General features: G+C 36.1%; 1 long non-coding RNA gene across 2 annotated transcripts; it reads right to left on the reverse strand.

The window, feature by feature from the left end:
• Nucleotides 1-9,196: 9,196 nt before the first annotated feature.
• LOC149691537 (uncharacterized) lies at nt 9,197-11,206 on the reverse strand. 2 transcript variants are annotated; one of them, XR_016383591.1, is made up of 3 exons: nt 10,814-11,206; nt 9,517-9,746; nt 9,197-9,247 (listed from the first exon to the last, which is right to left on the reverse strand). It is a non-coding gene; the product is annotated as an uncharacterized LOC149691537 (long non-coding RNA). The 2 variants fall into 2 exon arrangements; XR_016383592.1 differs by lacking the exon at nt 10,814-11,206 and adding an exon at nt 9,853-9,920.
• Between the last annotated feature and the right edge of the window lie 11,076 nt (nt 11,207-22,282).

The raw sequence follows: 22,282 nt of genomic DNA on the forward strand, positions 1-22,282 counted from the left end.
AAAATTCAGATTTTTTCGACATTTTCAGCTAAAACCCAAGCGTTTTGACTTTAAGATAGACCCAAAAATTTAACGAAATATTCCAATTTCCCTCGACGTTTCCTCTTTTTAATGACGGATTCTATCTTGAATGTGTGAGGTACCGAGCACTTAATGAGTTGGGACCGTAAAAGAACCCTTTTATATCCTTTCCTTCCAGATCTTGTAATTTATATAAATGAGGAGTTTGAGTATCTAAAACGCTAACAATTTTAAATACTTCCGTGGAGAATTTGGCTTCGAATCCTTTAGCGAAGACGGATTTGAGTTTACTAACTCGAACGTAATTTCCAATTTTGAATTTCGCGGGAATTATTTTCTTTTCTTTCTTAGTTTTATCGTTAATTTTGTAAATATTTTTATAAACTTTTAAAACGTTGGACGGATTAACTTCATTCGGCGTCATTTTAATGCTGGAATGATAGGCCAAATTATAGGCATTCAGAATATTCTCAATTTGGTCCATGTAGCGAAACATGTTATAATGCGTGAAATATTTATACATTCTAGTTTTGATAGTTCGATTAAACCTTTCGACAAAGGGCGCGTGGTGCGGTTCGGAAGTCATTAAATCAAATTTAATTTTCCGATTTTTAAAAAATTTCTTTACTTTGAAATTAACGAATTCCTTTCCCGAATCGGAATAAATATGCCTGGGAGAATTTCTTTCGTCGGGGAACATAATTTTTAACCCGTCCAAAACTTCGTCGGCGCTTTTACGTTTTAAAGGGACGATGTAACCTTTTCTAGAAAAACAGTCGAGGCCCATTAGCAAAAAATTGAAATTATCGTTATATTTAGCTAAAGATTTCATGTCGACCAAATCCAATTCGAATCGATCACCGATGTTTGTAACGGGTATTCTACGTCTCGGGAATTTTTTTAAAGCTGTTTTGTGTAAAGTATAAGCCTCGGACCCTTCTAAAAATTCTCAAACATTTTTTCTCGAAATTCCCTTATCTTTCACCGCTTTGTATAAAGATTCGATATTGGAAAAAGAAGCCGGATGCGAAACGTCGAAATATACTTCTTTCAAGACATTCTCTTGGTCTACCGATACGTCACCCATCCTCCCTTTTTGGCAACTTTTTCCTTAGCTGATCCCGGGGTCCCGTCGAGAGGACTTTTTAAAATTAACCTAGAATTAAAAGGGGTTCTCGGAGTACCTTTTTTCTTTCTTAGTCTCTTTTTAATCGGCAATGAATTAGGCGTTGCTACCGGAATCGGGGCTGTTTTACGTTTTAAGGGTGTAGTTAATAAATTCGACGGTGAGAGGTTAGGTACACCTGATTGTTTGTTCACGTAATCTTCGATATAAGGATCGAACTCTCGCCAACCGATCGGAGGAGGTATTTTGGAAGCGTTGTTTCCGTTGTCAATGAGCTTGATATTGTAATAAACCAATTCGCTAATGTCGCTCTTTGGGATCTTTTTGCCGTTTATATAGACAGAGCCGTCGCTGTCAGACCACCTAACTCGTCGTTCGTTATTGATTAAATAATTTAAAATTTCTTTTGCACGCCCTCTATATTTCATAGAGAACAAATTTATCCAAGGTTGCAAATTATTATCGTACTCGGGAAATTTATTTTTCGTTAACGATAGATATCTTTGCATTAATTGATCGTACAGAATCCATTTCGTCTTATCGTCTAAAACGGTATTCGCTAAAATCTGCCTCATTTCGTTTTCCATATTCGACAAAATATTATAATTTTCTTCTTTGTCAGTCGACGAATCGAGTTCCCTCGTTGTAGAATTCGTTAGAGGTTCTTGATTCTCTCCGAGGGGTATTAAAGTCATCTTTCGCGCGTACTTCATTTTCTAGAACCGAATAACGAGGCAATAACGGACGCCGCTACCGGTAAAAGCAAAGAAAATATCCCCGAACCTTTTTGATTAATTAACGAAGAACGTTTCAATTTCCAATTGATTTTTTTATTAGCTAATTTTCTTAATTGATTTTTATGTTTAGACAATTTCTGGAAAACTTTCGGACTTAATCGAACGGTTCCGTTTAAAGTATTCAACGCGACTTCGCCGAGGGTTTCTATCAATTCTCTATTAGCCTTTTCTAAAATCCCTAATCGTTGTTTCCTTTTTAATCGCGCTAAGACTTTAATTAAATCTATATTTTTCTTGGCTAAGATTTGACAGTTTTTGTTTCGTTTTTTGGACGATCTATTACGTTTCGAAGTCATAGTGTAAATGAAGGCGTCTATTAATACCTACTTTCATTTATTTATTTTGGTATACATTCTCCTTGGTTTTTAGTTTTACAACACGTATAACATAGCGTGAAAACTAATTTAGAATTGGCTTTTATGGGAAGAACGGCGTGAAATAGGTCCCTAGGAGGTAATATTTCGCATTTCAGTAGCCCTTCAAACTCAAAAATATCCGGAATGTTATTTAATAATATTTTTGGGTGTCCCGTAACGTTTTTTTTCCATTTATTTACGTAGGGATATAAACTACAGAAATCTAAATAATGTATCCTTTCCGGTCCTTTCGTGTTATAGATAATAAGCAAATCCAAATAAAGGTGTTCAAGCTGGGATGAAATACCAAAGTTATTAATCATAGTTGCCTTACTGTCATCCACTATGAAATTAGCAAATTTCCACAATAAGGCAAACGTTTGAAATTTATCAACGTAACTTGTTAGCAAGCAAGAATCTGGGCCGTTCTAGTTATCAACGAGAACGAAAATGTAGAAATAAGTGTAAGCGCGCTAAAAGTTTAGGCTGACTTCCAACCCAAAAGTATTTTTCATGTACTTTCTTAATTAGTAAAAGTACAATACTTTGACTTCATTTTTTGAAAAACCAAACGGGTTGTATTTAAAGTACCGATTAAAAAATTATTTATATGCGATAAATAATTACCGATAATCGAAAATTAATAGGTACCGATTAGAAATTAACTACTTTTGATAGAAAAATATTTATTTTCCCGATTACACTATTAAAACATGAACAAGTGTTTTTAGTCAATAATTAAAGCTTTTGTAGATTTGGCCGGGCGACCTCGTTTTCTTTTAGAACCAATTGGTAAATTTTTGGATTCTGGGGGTAATGCAAAGAGTTTCAAAATTACAGCCAAACCCAGAATGTGGTGACAAATGTATTTCTTCATGGCCGGTGGGCATGTACAAGTTGATTGGTTCCATAAAACTGATTTAAGGGAAATGTCAACGGATATTGTCACCTGCCACATTCTTGATTGAAACTGTTTGTAGGAGTCGAATGTTTTGTAGCTTTGGTTTTTGGACATATTGATGAAACCATTAATCTCTGTATCTTTTAACTTAGATTTTTCTTTACCAGAAGGAAGAATAAACCAGTACGAGGAGGTGTCATTAATTTTTCTACATTTCATTGACAAGGCTTGTGGTGATTGAGTGCATTCAAATGACTTTGTCATTAGTGACAAATCAAATTCAGGTTCTTGAGCAAACGATTTTGAATTCGGACGCGTAATGTCTCTTTCTTTGGACCACGAATTAAGTATTTCAAAAGTTTTTTCGAAAAACTTGGGTAATGATAAACGTTCTCTAAGAGTTGCTTCATTTTTTATCACATTGTTGGTCGATTCAAGACCATTATTTGTAGAAGGGTAACCTTGAGCTACTCCCTCATACCACCCAGTGTAAGTCTCTAAATATTCCCGTTTAAAATATTCAAGAAATGGTTGAGCTACTAATATTGGTTCCCATTTTTTAAGAAATCTAATTTTAGCAGTTGAAAACTCGTTACATGTTTTAGCAAGTTGCAGAGACAAGATATCTGACCTAATCTGGGACTTCCATTCTCCTTTTAAAGACCTCAATCGTTTGTCAACATTTCTAATCACATGCGCCCAACAATGAACCCGGGTGAATTCTAAACCAAATACTGCGTTAAAAGCATTCGTTATGGAATCGGCACAGTCTGCTATTAAGATCTTTGGACAATATTCGTCATATTTTAAGCATTTAAAAATAAATTTGAAATCTACTTCTGTTTCCCCATGTGTGACCCCCATCAAGAAAGGGTGAAAAACTCTCTTTTTATCAGACGTTCCGGCTAAGAGAACAGGAAAACCTTGATATGGCAACTTGTATGTGGCGTCTGTTTGAATGGCCTCGCTCATATGACGCATTGACAAAAGTCGTCGCGTCGAAAATGCGACTCTAAACTGTTTAAATTCATAGTCAATTTCATACGACAACACAAATGGCTTGTCTAATTCATCTCCGGCAGATGCGTGTTCTTTACAAAGTTTTTCTAGTTGCCCCAAAGATAAGTTATTTGATCCACCTCTTGTCAGAAAGTTATTTAGTTGCATTTTACTAGGTAGCGAATGACCGGCCTTTTCCAAGTTTTTAAGAATTAGGTTTGGTTTGCGAATTCCCAAGTCAACTAAGCTTCGTATTGCATTTTTCACTGGGCTTTGAATACCATATATCTTTGGTTCATGATTGTGCAAACTGGATGTCTTGTCAACAAAAACCTAAGTAAATAAATTAAATAACCTATCTTTCTACCGAAAACAATGTAAAACATTACCTCGTCAGAATCTTTTGGTAACCGTATTCTACACCGAGCTGGACATCTGTCATTGACGTTGCAAAGGTATAGCAGCTTAGTATCATTGGCTGATTTTCCTTTCGTGTTGTAGTTGAAGGACTTGAATGATTTAACATACAAATGAGCCTCACTTTTAGTTTTAAATGAGCCAATAGTTTCCCAGTTGAGAGTAGTTCTAAGCCGCTTTGCACTTGGTTCAACGTCATCATCACTTGATGGTATGGATTCGGAATGACAGTCCATTGCGAAGTAATTTGTTTCACCAAAAATCCTTGACTAACAGATTTTAACTTTGAAGAAAATTTTGGCAAAAATAATCGGTCGAATAATTTTTTAATTCGTTTTTTATCGGGAACTTTGAATCGGCAATTTTTTCAATCGCTATCGGGTAAAAATAATAGGTAATAAAATAATTTTTTAATCGGGTAAATAATAATGATCCAAACCAAACAGGTAAGTTTCTCATTTAATAAATGCTTGTTATTTTAGAAATATTTGGAAAACTAACTTCGCTGTAGTTTTTCAGTGAAGCTTGTCTCATTTCCATTAAAAAACTGAATTTTTTTATTGCTTTTACTATGGGACGCTTACCCTAAATAGGTGATTTATTCGTTTAACATTAGAAACGGGTATCAAGTCATATCTACAAGGGCCTACCAGCCCTGTAGAATTCACTACCTCAGTGATGGTTGCGCTGCGAAGTACAAGAATTGTAAACATTTTATGAATCTTTGTTACCACGAAGAAGACTTCAGCATCAAAGCCGAATGGAAAATTTTCCCAACTCTTCATCGAAAGAGTGCTTGCGATGGTATAGGAGGTACGCTGAAACGGTTAGCAGCTCGAGCGAGCGAGTCAACAGAAAACTGTAAAGGATCAGATTCTCACTCCTTTGGATTTGTACAACTGGGCAATTGCAAATGTAAAAGTAATGACGTTTCACTACGTTGAGAAATCTCGCATGGAAAAAGCCAAAACTGTTCAAGGGACACGCAGCCATCACGCGTTTATTCCTATCAATAAAACCGAATTAAAAACTTCCCGATTTTCTGGCGATGAAAACGCATTGAATTTGAAGGTTTGCGCAGAAGAAACGTCAAATGAATTAAGAATATGTTCCTATTTAATGCATGGACAGTACGTCGCCATAATTCTAAAAAGCAAGCCTTATTTTGGCGTTGTAGTGTATACAAATGAAGAAAGCCGAGAATCTCTCATTAATTTTCTTCATCCACCCGGAATATCAAGCTCTTATATCTGGCCAAATAGAAAAGAGGAATATTGGATTCCGGATTGTAAAATTCTTTCCAAGGTTAACGGTCCCTCTTCACCAAAAGGAAGGAAATATTACTACCACGCTGATATTTGCTAGAGTTGAGCGGCATCAGGGAATGCCAAGAAAGACGCGCTACAGCTGATGAAAGATCTGCCGATGCCATGACAAGGATCGCATCATCAATTAAGGATATTTCTGTTGCGCTTTGCCACCGATTCAATAATTCAGACCAGAGTACCGTTTTATAAAACCTCGGGTGTAGAAACCAGTTTCATTCATATAACCCTTAAATATATATAAATATATATATAAATATTCATAGTACAGTTTAAAAATTACAATATTCAAAGGTAATAAATAACATCCTTTCTAGGGATATTTTTAGTTCAATCTTCGCACGAAATCTGCTGAAGCTTTCATCGGTCTTGGGTGGAGCTCTGATTGGCACATGCGTACAGTCAATTGCACCTATACAGCCTGGAAACATTTTTATCTTTAACCTACACATTATAAAACGTATTGAAGTAGGTCAGAAATTAAAAGGGTCCTTAGCCTTAAAAGATCATAATTACGCGCCTAACATGATTCATAATGTGCTCCATCTCGCATGTAGGGAATTTAATGGTCTTTTTGAGGAGCGTGTCTGTTGAGGAATTGCTAACAGATTTCACGCACCTTGAAACAGTTGACTGACTCACTCGGAGCAATAGCTCCTGACCAACCGCCCGCTGGTACGTGTCAACCGCAAAAATCTTAATGAAATAAGCACCTACAGGGTTAACAACATCTTTAAATTGACTGTTATTGACCTCAAAGTTCAACAAAAGTAGGAAAAAAACCTCCTTACTTTGTTATCTATTGAAGTAGGGGTAGGCCTTGGTCCAGTTAAACTCACTCGCAGAGCTTCTATTAAATCAATAGCCAGGGGTTTCATTAATCTAAATAACATTCCGAAAGAATTTTCTGGAAGCTCAAAGGCTTGACTGTCATCCCCAAGAACTCTTTCTCTGTTTAAACTTCTTATTTCCTCAATTTCAGCCGCGCGTAACGAATGTACTACCATTACCAAGGAAGCCATTTTGAATTTTGGCGGGGAAAAAAGCGGGAAAACCGTTTAGAACGTTCGTGATAAAGTTATAACACTATCAAACGGATGGCGATACGATATACCCGACATTTGGCGTTATCATAACGCGTAATATCGTAACGCCGACATGTGAATCGCATTTTTATCTCACCGTGTGACGTAGTCCAGGAGAGGTTCTGTAACGGCCGTATCTGTGTGTCTGTCCGTTGTTACACCCACGGGAACGCGTTCGCAGTTTGCGTATTGGAACAAACGTGTTCCCAATTTCCGGACCGCAATGACAGTTCACAGAAATTTGGAAAATTGTATTTCTCTCCGTTGGCTACTCTATACTTGAGTTCTCACACCACCATGTTTGGTCTTCGTCCATCCCACAAGAACACCAGTCTGGTACTTTTCTGGCTTCCAACACCATCATCTTCTGTTCTTTGTCAATCCCACATTGACACCAGTCTGTACTTACACTGGCTTCTAACACCACCATCCACTGGTCTTCCGTCTATTCCACATAGAGACCAATCTGTATCATTGGCTTCTACTCCATTATCATCGTTTGGTTTTAGGATATACGCGGCGATCAGCTAGGGTTACGAGAAACGTCTAGCCTCCCTTAGGTGGGATCGGCCACCAAAGGTTTTCGCAATTGCGCTTTTTCCTTACTATTATAATGGAAACGATTTCCATTTATATACCATAATTTTAAAAGAATCGGGTAAGAGAGGTACGCTTCAATTTAAACGTCAATATTAGCAAAGTTTGAGAAGATAATAGGTATAACTTCATTTTAAACGATTTAACTATTATTGTTAGTTATTGAAGATTAATATAATTAAACATAATTATATTTTTTTAAATATTAAAGATAAACCTCTCGTGCAAAGAGAGAGATTAAATCATTGCCTCCTATATGTACCAAGACCCGTGCATGCGATATATTTCCTTCATTGCCTCCTATATCTATCAAGGCCCGTGCATTGCAATATATTTCATTCATTGCCTCCTATATCTATCAAGGCCCGTGCATTGCGATATTTTTTTCAAAACAACAACCAAAATGGGAAACTCCTCTCAGAAACGTAATAATTTCTTTTCTCTTTATATGAAATGAAAATATGGATAATATTGCGCTCCTTTTTAACGGTATGGATCCTTGCCTGTCTATTAATATTTTACGTAGGAGTAATACGTTCGTTTTGTTTTGATGTGTAAAGAAATCCTACGAAACTATAATATTCACTTTATCCATAATATAAAGTAAATATTTTGAAATATTTTTCGTAATTATGATGCATTTAGTAGTCTTGTAGCTTTAAAGCTCTGTTTCATTTAGATATTCCAAGGATAGTTTTTAATATTATTAATTGAAATAGCTGTTTATATATTACTTAAGCTATACTACATCAGTATATAGAATAATCCTTGATCTAGTGATTTCATGAAGAAGGCTAAGGTCTGGGACCCTATTCTCTAACTACATTTGTAATTGGAGTCTATTCATCCCCAAATGAAACTAATCGGTATTTTGTAACTCCAAATCCCTTTTCATTTGTTTCAAACCCTATCCAAACATTTGGCCAGCCAAATGGCCGGACAAATCGTCATTTGGATAGCTTTTTTTCACCATTTTCAACCCGTTTCTGGCCGCCATTTTTTTAAGGGGAAACAAAATTGAGAGTGGGTCCTTTTTCGTTGTCATTTTCATATTTTTTGAGGATTTGCTCATGGATTGATTTTAAATATAATTCTAGGAGAGCGATAGCTCTCTTAGATAAGACCTCATACCGACTTTAATGTATAAGGATGGTTTTTTGATTGGTTATAACTTTTTTTGTATCGTATTAACTGCTTTGAAAAAATTCCACAGAACTACAATTCGGGCCCTCAATATGTGGTTAAACTTTCAAGAAGATCCACCCATTAGTTTATTGTATAAAAAATAAAGATGCTAAGGGTGGTTTTCATTTGCATAAATTTGTCAGTGTTTTTGGTGAAAAAGTTAAATTTTCCCATAGAAATAACATGGAGTTTTTTTCAAATTTAGCCATTTTGTGGCCACCTTTTTGACATGAAATATTCGTTTGGGAACGGTTTTATATCAAAATCTTTTTTCTTAACACAATTGTTTTTCTCTTAATACAAAAATATATTTTTTTTAGCTTATTTTCTGATAAATCGCCCCCTTTTTATCCCCCTTCCTCCTCCTCTCCCACTTCCCCCTCCTCTCCCACTTCCCCCTTCGTGTGGTTCATCCACCTCTGTCATCATGTGGGCTCCCTGTGGACAAAAATATTTTAACATTATCTCTTGACGGGTGTCCCTTTCACGTTAGGTATTACACATTGACCGTATTTATATCTTACACCCCGTAATTAGACGCCTTTACTAATTTCATAGAAAACACCTTATGCCCGGTAAATTATGAATAAAAAGCGTCCTTAAATTATAAGACATTCCATACCCAATCAATTTCTTAAATCTTCTCCAATGAGCTTTACGGGGCACAAGGCCCACGAAATTACTTTGGTCAGACAACTAGTACTTACAAATTTCTTCGTCGCCTCTTCCAGGTAATTTAATGTTTCCTGAAATTGGGGTCCAAAAAGGTATTCTTGATCGGTCCAATTTTCAATCGACTTTAGCGCGATTATGGTTTTTTCCAAAAAATGTGGTCTTATTTTTTCTATCGCATTTTTTCTTCTTAAATTTTGCAATTGCGTTACAAGTTTTAGAATTTCTTGCTCTTCTTCTATTTTTTTTCGAAGCTTGCGAACGCCTACGTTAATAAAATAGAATTATAAGAGATGTTAGTCGGTAATTTACCATCCGTAAATTACCGGTAATTTACCAAAAACCCCGTAAATTACCGATTTATATCTTACCGTAATTTTAAAACGGTAATTTACCGTTAAACTACGCTAATTAACGCGGTATTAAGCTTGTGAAAGTATATAATATCATAAATTACGGTAATTTTTGTTATTCCGAAATTTTATTTGGTAATTTACCCGGTAAATTACCATTTTTAAAAATTACGGTAATTTCACATCTCTACTTGGGCTTCTTTCATAATACGATATTCGTTATGAACAGTTTTTCGAATAAATATCATTTCTTGGAGGTTAATTATACGATAATTAATTACATTTAGTCGCGGAAACTATTTTAATAAATATTTTCACGACCATAAAAACCTGACCAGTTCCTTCTTTGTAGCCACCAAATACCATAAACTATCTAAATAGAGTGCTGTCAGAAGCGCCGGTGTGACGTCACCCATGCTGTTTTCCCCATAAAGAAAAAACGGTAACTGTCATGGCCGCCCATTGCTAAAGGCAGACTCGTGACGTTTAACCTTGGATCTGACGTCACAACTGACAGCACTCTATATATAACATAACCAAACCAAACGTAACCAAACCAAACCAAACCAAACCAAACCAAACCTAACCAAACCTAACCTAACCAAACCTAACCAAACCAAACCTAACCAAACCAAACCTAACCAAACCAAACCTAACCAAACCAAACCCTTGATATGAAGGGTAAAATATAGAAAAACATGGAAAATATATATTTTTATTAATTTCCGCACCTTAATTTTAACAAATTAACCTTGAATAAATGATATTGATAGGGACTTTGCAATTCAGGCTTAACTCCGCCCCCAGCGCCATTTTGGTATGTTTTTTTAACAGAATGAAAGCTATATAAGCCCCTCCTCCTGGTATGTTTTTTAGCACTAGTGGAAAGTAGCCTGACGTTGCATGATGTAGTACTGCCAAGTCCCTATTGAAAAACGTTTGAATGCGCAAGCTAAAGTAAAGTTTAACCTTAACGTACCTCATTTTTTAATAATTGTAAGCTTCTAACTCCGATTTCTTCAGCTTTAAATAATGCGCGCTCCGTAATGAGCCCTTCCGGGCTAAGTAATAACGCGACGAGATTGTCAATTTTTAACGCGACGAGATTGTCAATTTTTAACGCGTTCATTTTTGATTTTCTTACTGTTGTTGTCGAACTTGTCGTCTCCAAAGCTAAACCGTTAGTGACGGCATCGCGCGAATCCCTCCAAATTTGTAGTAAACGACAAAAAACGTTACCACGCTCTAGGGCGCCCTCAAGCGGACCTAAAAGGAAGCTGATGCCGTTTTCCAAGGAGCACTATTTAAGGAGACGTAGCTGTATTTTAATTCACCAATAAGGAAACTTTCACTCTCTACCCAACAAAATTAGTCCATGGGAGACGGCATTAGTTTTTCTTCGTATTTTAACAACCAATTCCTATGCCGTGTCATTTAAAGAGATCTAGGTGCGATGAAGGCATTATTAATTAAAATTAAAATTATAGCTATTAAAGTTCAAAATAGCCTTTTTTTAAATTTTGACAATGGTTTAAAATACTTTTAAATATCGTTTAAAAATTAATTTGATCTAAATTAGCCAAAGGGGGGGCGAATGTTTTAGAAAGGCATTCAAGAGGTTCAAATTGGCTTTTTAATCATGATTAGTGGTTTGTAATACATTATTGGAATTAATTTGGTCGTTAATCCAGCTTATTCCCTTTCGCCGGAAGTTAGGGTTAGCTCGGGATTCATGGGGGTGAGTAACGGGAAGAAATTGGTCTGTCGTCCGCTACAGTACATATTTTTGGCTTTTGTAGCAGACGACAGACGAATTTCTTCCCGTTACTCACCCCCATGAATCCCGAGCTAAGCCTAACTTCCGGCGAAAGGGAATAAGGTGGATTAAAAAAATTAAAAGTGGCCAAAGCTGAACTTAGTACAGAATTGTTTATTTTATTATTATTAATATTATTTTCCGTTATATTGTCGGCGTCTGTAGAGCGTTTGTCGTAGCACAATTGTTAGGATAAACGTAATGATTGGTTTTGATTAAAATTAGTATAGTTTTTGAGACTTTCCTATATTAAATATTAAAGCCATAGAAAGAAGTTTAAGATTTTGACTTTAGTTGTTTTTAGGTTGTCGAAGGGTATAAAACCAAGTTTTTCTCATAAATTACAATTATTAAAATCACCCTCAGACACCCGCTGAGTGTGAGATATTTTATCAACCAATAATAAAATGGAATCCCTCCGGCGGGCGATTCCAAAAAATCTGTATTTTTTGGCCTTAATTTAATTTAATAAAATTTAAATAACTAATCAGGATTAAAACGAATTATTAAGTTTTCTAGAATAATTATGAAACGTTTCCAAACACTATAGTAATCCCGACTCTAATGGTCATTTAAGTATTTAATGAAATAGACTTTAATTTCTGTTCTCACCATTGAGTCACTTGTGTTTATTTGGGGGGGAATACTTGAAAGGGGTTTACAGAAATAAAAAGTGAAAGTGTTCTATCGGATGAAAACCTAGATGGCGCGAAGCGTCCACTCCCATTATAAATTTCCTCTGCTCTCCTCCCTGCTACCACTCGCCGAAGAGCGGAAAAATTATCCCGATCAGAATCTGTTTGGCGTTTGGGACCTCCGCACGTTGCTTTGGTAAAGGTTGTCTTACAGCTTTTGAAAAGCCTTTTTAGCGTGATTCAGCCAAACACGATTCTTAATAGGAGGTCCAAAACGCTTTAATTACAAGCGATAAAACCGTTAGCTGTTTTCAACAGTATTTTCGGTTAATTTTCTAATCGAATCATAAAGATTCGTAGAAAAATTTAGCCAAGTACAAATTTTGTACGTTTTTCTTGGCAAAATTAAATAAGGAGAGCCAAAGTGCCTCTAAACTGAGCCTTTCATTAAGAGCCAGTTTTCACGGATTGAAATAAAAACATCAAATTGATGTTCAAAAATCCTGCCGAGTACAAATTTAGTACTTTTTATCGGCGAAAATAAGAGCTAAATTTTAAAACTGAGCCTTATCAAAGAGCCAGTTAATTGCATTTCGTTATGAATGCTCTAAGCTATAAGGAGACTCCCGGAAACGAAACAGGAAGCCAAGCGTTTCAAACGGGAGTAGACGAAGGCACTGTAGATCGAGAATTTGCCTTAAATATTTTCAAGAGAGTGATTGACGGGTCTTTTGAAGGGAAGTTGCTTTCTAGCATTCCCAAGGAAGGTGTAAAGGGGGGTGACGTTTATGTCTTATCAAACGACACATTTAGTGAGAAACAATTGTTAATGGGAGATGACATGTCTTGGCGACTAAAGCAGACAATTGGCAAGAACGATAACAGTTCAGTCATCCAAAGATACTACTATCTGAAACTAGGCAAAGGTCGTGACAATTACACAACTGAATTTAAAAGACACGTCTTCACATTTAAAGACTCGATAGATCGCCCCGTAGTGTACCTCGTTCACTATTTGGGAAGGCAAAGCCTAGGTCAAAGATCAACTCCCGAAAACATCCCTCAAGAAACTGATAAAAGAAAAGGTCCTATCAAAAATGACCAACAACATCTTTCTGCAGCAAACGAAGACCTCTTGCTCAGAAACGAGGAAGAGTTATTTGTCAAAGATAACACGGAGGTACCTGTCGATAATGGATCAGAGACACATTTTCCTCAAGATTTAGAAAACAATGATAAAAGGGTAAATATTGAAGACATTCCAGATGAATGCAGTTTATCTAAACCCTGGACTAGTCAAGATTCTCTCTGTTCATTGATGTCCTTGAGATCTACCGTTTTTGGAACCACAATGAAACAAATTAAGATTGACCGCGAACTAGTGGTTATAATTGCAAACCCCCAAGGAATTGAGTTGGGGAAACGACTTTTAAAGGGGAAAAAATTTGTCAGTTTGCAATGCATTTATTGCAGTACATCTATGAACTTTGGGGGTTTCTATGTCACCACCTTTTCAATGCGAAATACAGAGTTAGAAAGCGATCCGTGTTTTGACTTATGCTACGTCCTTCACGAAAACATATATCCCGAGTACACGTTGAAAAACGTCTGGGAAGATTATTTGTGCAAAGAGTTGCAATTTTTTCAATATGGCGTTATCGAAGCTGAAATTCCTATTCTCATGGAGTACAGTAATAAGAAGTTTTTAGAGTCCATTAAAAACCATTTGACCCAAAATAATTTGTTGTTTTGTCCAACACAAATTAGGGATGACATCCGCAACTTTTTGACACAAAATGATGTGTATAACTCCTCGCTAATTGAAGAAAAAATATGCGAATTGATAGAATGCGAAACGGTGCAGCATTTTGACAAGCTGTACGAAACATTTTCTTTGGATTGGCCATTAGAATTTGAGGTATTTGCTGAGTCAATCTTGAAGAATGATCTAAAATATCATGGAATCGCCGCCCATTTCAAGAAATTTGGAGCTTTTCAAGATAAAATTCCAAACCTGGGAGAAGATTCCGAAGCCTTCTCGGCAACTTTGAAATTGTTGCTCGAAGACATTGGGAAACTCACGTACGACCAAACTGCGCTGATTTACATCATGAAACAGCTTTTGACTTTGGTGGAATTTAACAAAGTTTACCAAAACGAAGAGCCTCGCGTACATTCTTTAAAACCCAAAGTAAAACCGAAACCTTGCAGTGCGAGTCAAATTTGGATCTATTGAAGCCACCGTAGAATCAGTCATATCGGGTACATACGTCTACCCCGAAAATACAGAGAAGCATTCTGGAGCACCCTTAGTGTCAGATGCCACCTTAGCCAAACTGTGCCTCGAAAGTCACTTGGTACATAAGTGCAATGACGCATATATGGTTCAAGATCCAAATAAACCTTACAGAGTAAATGTTGCAAATTTCGAAGATCGTTAAATGCCTTGTAGTTGCGGTTCACGTAAAAAAATTGCTTTCACTTGTTAGCAGTTACAAACTTCGAAAAAGATAATCATCCTACGGTTAAAGAACCGTCTATTATTCCTCTTAGCGAATTGAGGAAGAGAAAGAAGAAAAACCCAAAAAGGGACTCTGTACTTTCTTCCCTGGGTGACGGTGTTGGTTTAATTATAATTAATAAAAATTAATTACCGGACTACTTGCGTATAAAATACTAGGTATTTACAAATAATTCAACTTTATTTACGCAATAAAATTTTAAAACTCGGAAAAACAATAAATTTTACCGAGCTCCGACGACTAGTTTCGCATCTTACAGATGCATCATCAGGTCTAAATTAAGGGGCGAGATTTTCTATCACAAATTAACAATCATCACGTGGTTCCATAAAGGTCGGGGATTTTTCTATTCCAAAGTTCAATAATATAGCTACCCGGACCGTCGTCTCGGTTTAGAGCTTGTAGTTTTTTACGTTTTTTATAAATTTCAAATGATTCGCGTACATTAAGTTTAATGTAGTTGTCAAACATCGCAATGTTTTTTATATTAATAAAATCAATTGTATGGTCAGGGTGTTTGGTGATGTGTTCTGCCAATGCTGAAGAGTAATCCTTATTATTTTTGACGTCATTTTTGTGTTCGTTAACTCTAAATTTTAAATTGCGTTTGGTTTGACCTATATATGCATGGTCACAGGAACATGTTATTTGGTAGATGCCAAATTTGTTCGAGATTGGGATCGGGTCTTTCAAAGAACCTATCAAATTTTGAATTTTTCCTACTGGTTTGAATATAGGTTTTATACCGCTTTGGCTGAACACATTACCAATCAATTCAGAAGTATGTTTATAATATGGGAGTACAATCATTTGTTTAGGCTTAATTTCTCTAGGAAGTCTTGTTTTACTGTAAATCTTGTTACGGATGGATATCCGGTCGATGCTTCTAATTAAGGTGTCTTCGTTGAAACCTCGATCTTTTGCAATGGCTTTTATCATGCGGATTTCTTTATTGAGACATTCTTGGTCAGAGCAAATCAATGTCGCTCTATTGATGTAGGAATGAAACGCTGTAAGTTTTTGGGACAGAGGATGGTTGGAATCCTTGTGGGGGGGCATTGCAACGGAGAATGGTTTTCTGAAGACAGAGGTGCTAATTACGTTGTCAGATTTATTAATTAGTATGTCAAGGAAATTAGAAAAAACAAATTAGAAAAAATTGCGTTACTCAATTCCCCATTTAAAATCAACTTCTGGAAACGCTATGTCGATGACATCCTAGCAATTTGGCAACATCAAACGTCAGACATCGAAAAATTCCTAAATTATCTGAACAACATTGATCAGTGTATCCAATTCACGGTGGAAAAGGAACATAACAACGAATTACCCTTCCTTGACATACTAATTAATAAATCTGACAACGTAATTAGCACCTCTGTCTTCAGAAAACCATTCTCCGTTGCAATGCCCCCCCACAAGGATTCCAACCATCCTCTGTCCCAAAAACTTACAGCGTTTCATTCCTACATCAATAGAGCGACATTGATTTGCTCTGACCAAGAATGTCTCAATAAAGAAATCCGCATGATAAAAGCCATTGCAAAAGATCGAGGTTTCAACGAAGACACCTTAATTAGAAGCATCGACCGGATATCCATCCGTAACAAGATTTACAGTAAAACAAGACTTCCTAGAGAAATTAAGCCTAAACAAATGATTGTACTCCCATATTATAAACATACTTCTGAATTGATTGGTAATGTGTTCAGCCAAAGCGGTATAAAACCTATATTCAAACCAGTAGGAAAAATTCAAAATTTGATAGGTTCTTTGAAAGACCCGATCCCAATCTCGAACAAATTTGGCATCTACCAAATAACATGTTCCTGTGACCATGCATATATAGGTCAAACCAAACGCAATTTAAAATTTAGAGTTAACGAACACAAAAATGACGTCAAAAATAATAAGGATTACTCTTCAGCATTGGCAGAACACATCACCAAACACCCTGACCATACAATTGATTTTATTAATATAAAAAACATTGCGATGTTTGACAACTACATTAAACTTAATGTACGCGAATCATTTGAAATTTATAAAAAACGTAAAAAACTACAAGCTCTAAACCGAGACGACGGTCCGGGTAGCTATATTATTGAACTTTGGAATAGAAAAATCCCCGACCTTTATGGAACCACGTGATGATTGTTAATTTGTGATAGAAAATCTCGCCCCTTAATTTAGACCTGATGATGCATCTGTAAGATGCGAAACTAGTCGTCGGAGCTCGGTAAAATTTATTGTTTTTCCGAGTTTTAAAATTTTATTGCGTAAATAAAGTTGAATTATTTGTAAATACCTAGTTGGTTTAATTGTTGAAACTGTTGATAAATCGAAGAATCAGTTATTTTCCACTCCGCGTAGTGAAATGGGCGATGATAAGTATCCGTTCATACCTAGTAGCTCATCTGTTGATGACGTTCTGAACAATAATAAATCTAAGAAGGTCAGTTTTCATGACATTGAATTGAAAAGTGATTTTTGTGATTCGAAGAGTGATAAGGAAATCAGCGTTCAACCGAACAATGAAAAAGAACAAACTTGTGTCATTCATAGCTTTTATAGCGACAGAAATCTGGATGAAATAACTAGGGACCCAAAGTATGAGACCCTAGAAGTCGGAAAACATATATCGGCTTTTATACTAAACAACACAATGACAACATTAATCAATGAAATGAACGCGAACGAAACCGTATTAGCTGTCAGCAGTGACCAATATGTTAAAGCGTTCAATAGCTTCACTAAAAACAAAACAGAATTGAACGATTTATTTGAACACTTCTTCGTCAATGAAGCCTGGAGAAAAGAATTGATAGTCGTCCTAATTCCTAGTACACCCGGCATTACAGGACATTGGATGTTAGGGCTCATTTGCCTTAACGCAGAAGAGATACATATATTGGATTCCTCAACAACGCCGGAAGAAAATTTTAAAGATCACTTTGAAGCATTGGCTGTTTTGCACTTGTTAGCCATGATAGCTATAGCTTCGGGCAATCAGAGCAGCTCGGAAATGAGTGATTGGAGCTATATTGTTCCCTCGGACACTTTAAAGCAAAGGAGACCTTTTGACAGCGGTTTATTCACTCAGTTAGCTTTATGTTACCTTCTAACGGGTGAAGAACCCCAGCCAATATCTAGTGAAATGGGAAGAAAATGGTTATATGAAACGTCTAAAAACCGATCGGCCTATTTGGACCCCGAAAATGATTCGCAAAAGCCGGAAGTTATTCCTTCTTTAGCTTTCGGGTCTCTAATTGAGAAAGTGCAAACAAAAAAAGTCTCGATACATTTACACCCACGAAGTATTTTATGCGTTGTTGGTTTCAAAATTTACCAGATAGTCCAAGTTATGCAGATTTTTCTTTCAAAGATCATACATACGCGGACACAAAATATATCTTTGCGCAAATTGATACCGAAATTAATTCAAATTACGAGTATGAAATTTAGAGTAGTATAAAATACGATAAAGAAAATACTGGCAAAGTGTCTACTCGAGTTGACTCAAAGAGGAAATTTTCTGGCGACGAATATTCTCAAAAGCCTATTGCTTTAAATACCAGTCTAGGTAAAGATAAAAAATATCGCCCAAGCTTTGGTGATAATTTACTGGAAAATAATATCCCGAACCCTTCGAAATATAACGAACAAAATGAGCCAATTATTGGGCTCTTAAAAGCTTGGGATTATAATTTAGAAACTGTGCCTTTTAACCAGATTCAGGAAGGTCATTATGATGAGAACGACGAGTTGAAAACCCTAAATTTTAGGAATTGGATCAGTACTTCACTTTTGAATCTTGCGGCAAACGTCATTATTAAGAGCACAGGTAATGATGAAATTGGTACTTATAAGTACGTGCTGCATTTACCTTCGCACTTGTAAGAAAAAACCTACGAAGGTGTCACTAAAGATAATCTCGAGTACCTTAAAGAGGTTTGGAAATTTTTGTACCTTCATGAAGGTTTGAACAGAGACATAATTGTGGTATCCATGGTAGATAAAATACTTGTCCAAAAAGTCCATTGTTATTTGGGAGTTATAAACTTCAGGGAAAAATCAATTTATATAATGGATCCATACAGAAGCGTTCCTGACGAAATTCATTTCCGGGTTCTGCTATTTACCGCTTACTTAGCGTACGACGTGGCTGACCACGATTTTGACCCCGAGGAGTGGAAATTCTTTGCAAGTAACGATTGTTGTGAACAGCAAAATTCTTGGGATTGTGGTTTGTTTACGAGGCTCTACATATATGCCATAGTAACGGGTAAAAAATCTCAAGAAATAAAAATTAGTGGTTTGGATGGACGAAAATGGCTGTATAGCCTTTACAAAGCGTATAACCCAAAAGTGCACTGGCAGAGAGATGGATATCGTGTTTCTGCCCGTAAAATAAAGAACATTGAGAAATTTCCATTAACTGACCATATTCAAGGAATGAAAATCAAACCGACGATGATAAACACAGAGGATGTATCTAGCCGATGGTTGAGTCAAGAAAATACTTTCTTCAACTATACAATTTGCGCGACGGGAAAGGACCTCTGCCAAAAAAAGGGAAGAAACGCAAATTCTGTGTGTTTCGTGTCGTAAATGGCGCCATTTAAGTTGTGACAATCGTGGAATGAAGAGTTACAGAACTTATTACGTGTGCACAACTTGCAGAAAATTTAATAGCCAGATTACACCTGAGCGATTGCATACTAAATTAAGTCGCCGATACGTTAAACCGAAGTTCTCAACGCCCACTGTAATATCGAAATGTTTTTGCGGTGGTTTAGGGGGACCACCATTTTTCTGTTGCGATCATTGCAATCAAAATTACCACGTAGCATGTTCAAATGGAAAACACGAGTGTGTTCGCGGTGAAAAACAACAATTGGTATGTCTGCCGTGCCAAGGAATTTTGCGAAGTGGAATAGTAAATGTTGGAGGAAAGAGCTGCTGGTTATCTTCCACCATTCAAGCGCTCGTGGAAGTAGAGTTGTTTCATCCAACAGATAGCTTTAGCCAAGCTTTAAAATGCTTTTTGGAAAACGTTACTAACAATAACGTAATGAATAAAAAAGAAATTTCAATATTTTTAAATTGGATTCAAGAACAAAACTCAAGCCTGAAAAGTGATTTACAGAACGATCCGGAAGAGTTCATTAATTCCATAATTGAAAATGAGATGCCAAAGGAACGTCTTTCGGAAATAATTGTCTCTCAAATATGTAAATCATGCGGATCTGAAGAAATACAAGAACAGCCTTATTTCAGCACCGGTTTCGTTGTAAACTTAGACGTTAGCGGAAAAGGTCTATTCGAAAGATTTGAAAGTCATATTAAAGGCATTTCCATATCCAAAAAATGCCAAAATTGCAACAAGAATCTACTGGAGAAAACGAAAGTAGTTCTCTCCAAATTAATAAAAGTGTATTGTCCAAGGATAACTGGTACACCAATAGTTCAAACTCAATCGTGTCCATTAGAAGATGATTTGTATATACACGAAAGAAAATACAAATTAAGAAGCGTTATAGTTCGATTAGGATCAAACGCTAGTTTTGGACACTATAAGACTTATTGTCGAAAATCAAATTATTGGGTAATTTATGATGACGATTCGGTAACCATGGAAGAAAATGTCGATCTGAGTCGTAATTGGACTCAAGCTTTCTATGAAATCAAAAATGATTGAACAATTAATTAATTTCTTCGATACAGAGGTTCAAGAAACGCATGGGGCGTGTTTAGGAATTAGGTTACGTTATGCATATCTGTAACGCAAATAAACAATAGTACAATTTTGACAAATATACAATGAAACTCAATATCAATTTTAACAAGCCAAAAATGTCCTTATACGTAGTGAACCTTTCATAATTTGGGGATCCAAACCACACGTGACCCCACTTGTTCAAACTTATTGGTTCAACAGTGAAGTTAACCACGCATATATAGAACTAAGTTTAATACTCTCTTTAAAATTGAAAGAGAAATGCAGGAGAAAACTTGCAAATAAAGTTTTGATTATTTAAATTATTCCTGCCATAGTTGTTTTAAAAACATTAACGAACAAATATTTATTTGGCTCTGAAGACCCATTCTGTTACCTCCACGTCGGTCAGAGCTGGAAACTATTAAATTTATGATAGGCTAAAACAGAGGGCTTATTTGTTAAACTGTTATTACTTAACAATTTTTAAAATAATCATCTCATTGATAATCTTGAAAAATCATTTAACCCTTAGCGAGAGAATATCAGGGATCTAGTTGAAAAATTTGACAAGGCAATTGAAAAACAATTCGTTATTTCCACATAAAGTGGAAAAAGCCGTGGCAAAAAGGTTTTAGCCACGCGGTTTTTACCTGGAAAAAACCACGTGGAAAAAAACGCGGCAAAAACTAGTTTTTCCACCACTGGAAACGTGCCAACCCTGCTATTAACGGGCTTTAACGCTTTTCGAATGTCACGCCAAAAGAAAAAAAAGTCGTAAGGCTAAGATGGCCTGTGGAATATTTCAAATATTTCTTTGTATTTTTTATTTAATTTTTTTTTCTTATTTATCGAACTCAACAAATTCAAATGTTTAAAGCTTAAATTTCAACAAAAAACACCTGTAAATAAAAAACTACTAGGCCTAGAATACCTTTTTTCTGTTAATACTGTATCTAATTTTAGTTTTTTGTAAAGCGAGAGAGTTGGGGGTCCGGGGATAAACCAGTGACACACGTGTTCAGGTGTAAGATAAACATCTTTGACGTCACGGAAAAAAAGGTGGTGACTTGGTAAACCCCTGGGCCACGCTCTCTAGCTATAAAAACAAACCCTTTTGTACGGTCCCAGGACCATGGACAAAGCAATTGCTTTGCCCATGCCATGACCAAGATTATAACTTGTTTGAAAAATAAGAATGCTTTCACGAGTCAGCGAAAAAGGATAGTCGGCTCTCGAGCCTTTCTCAACCCTCTCCCAAATGGAGAAAATGACTCAAAATTTTTTGAAATAATTAACCAAAAGTTAAACCCAAACGTATTTTTCAGTCGGTACGTTTAAAAAATTAAGTCTCTCCCCACAGCGTAAAAAAATATCCCAGAAATCCCAAGCAAAACTTAAAGCAATTTTCTATACGGCCAAAGTACATCTTGGCAGGCCGGCATTGGTGTTTTTTTCCAATTTTCAGCTAATTAATATAAATAATGAATTTCAAACATCTAATCATGATTAAAAACAACTAATAAACCTATAGAATAATTATTCAAGGATAATTTACTATAAATAATTTACATTTAGCCTAAAAATTTGGCTAGTACGCGAAATAAGGTCAAACAATTCGCAGTTTGACCATCCATGGTTTAACAAACCAAGTCTGAAACCATGGATAAATAATGTGCTCGAGGAAATTTGTTTTCACTCTACAGGACAGGAAATTTGTTTTCACTCTACAGGACAGGCCACTCCCTATCTCGGA

Source organism: Phalangium opilio, unplaced genomic scaffold, assembly GCF_054372755.1.
Source record: "Phalangium opilio isolate 3A_F unplaced genomic scaffold, DU_Popi_V2 ptg000026l_1, whole genome shotgun sequence".
Lineage (NCBI taxonomy): Eukaryota > Metazoa > Arthropoda > Arachnida > Opiliones > Phalangiidae > Phalangium > Phalangium opilio.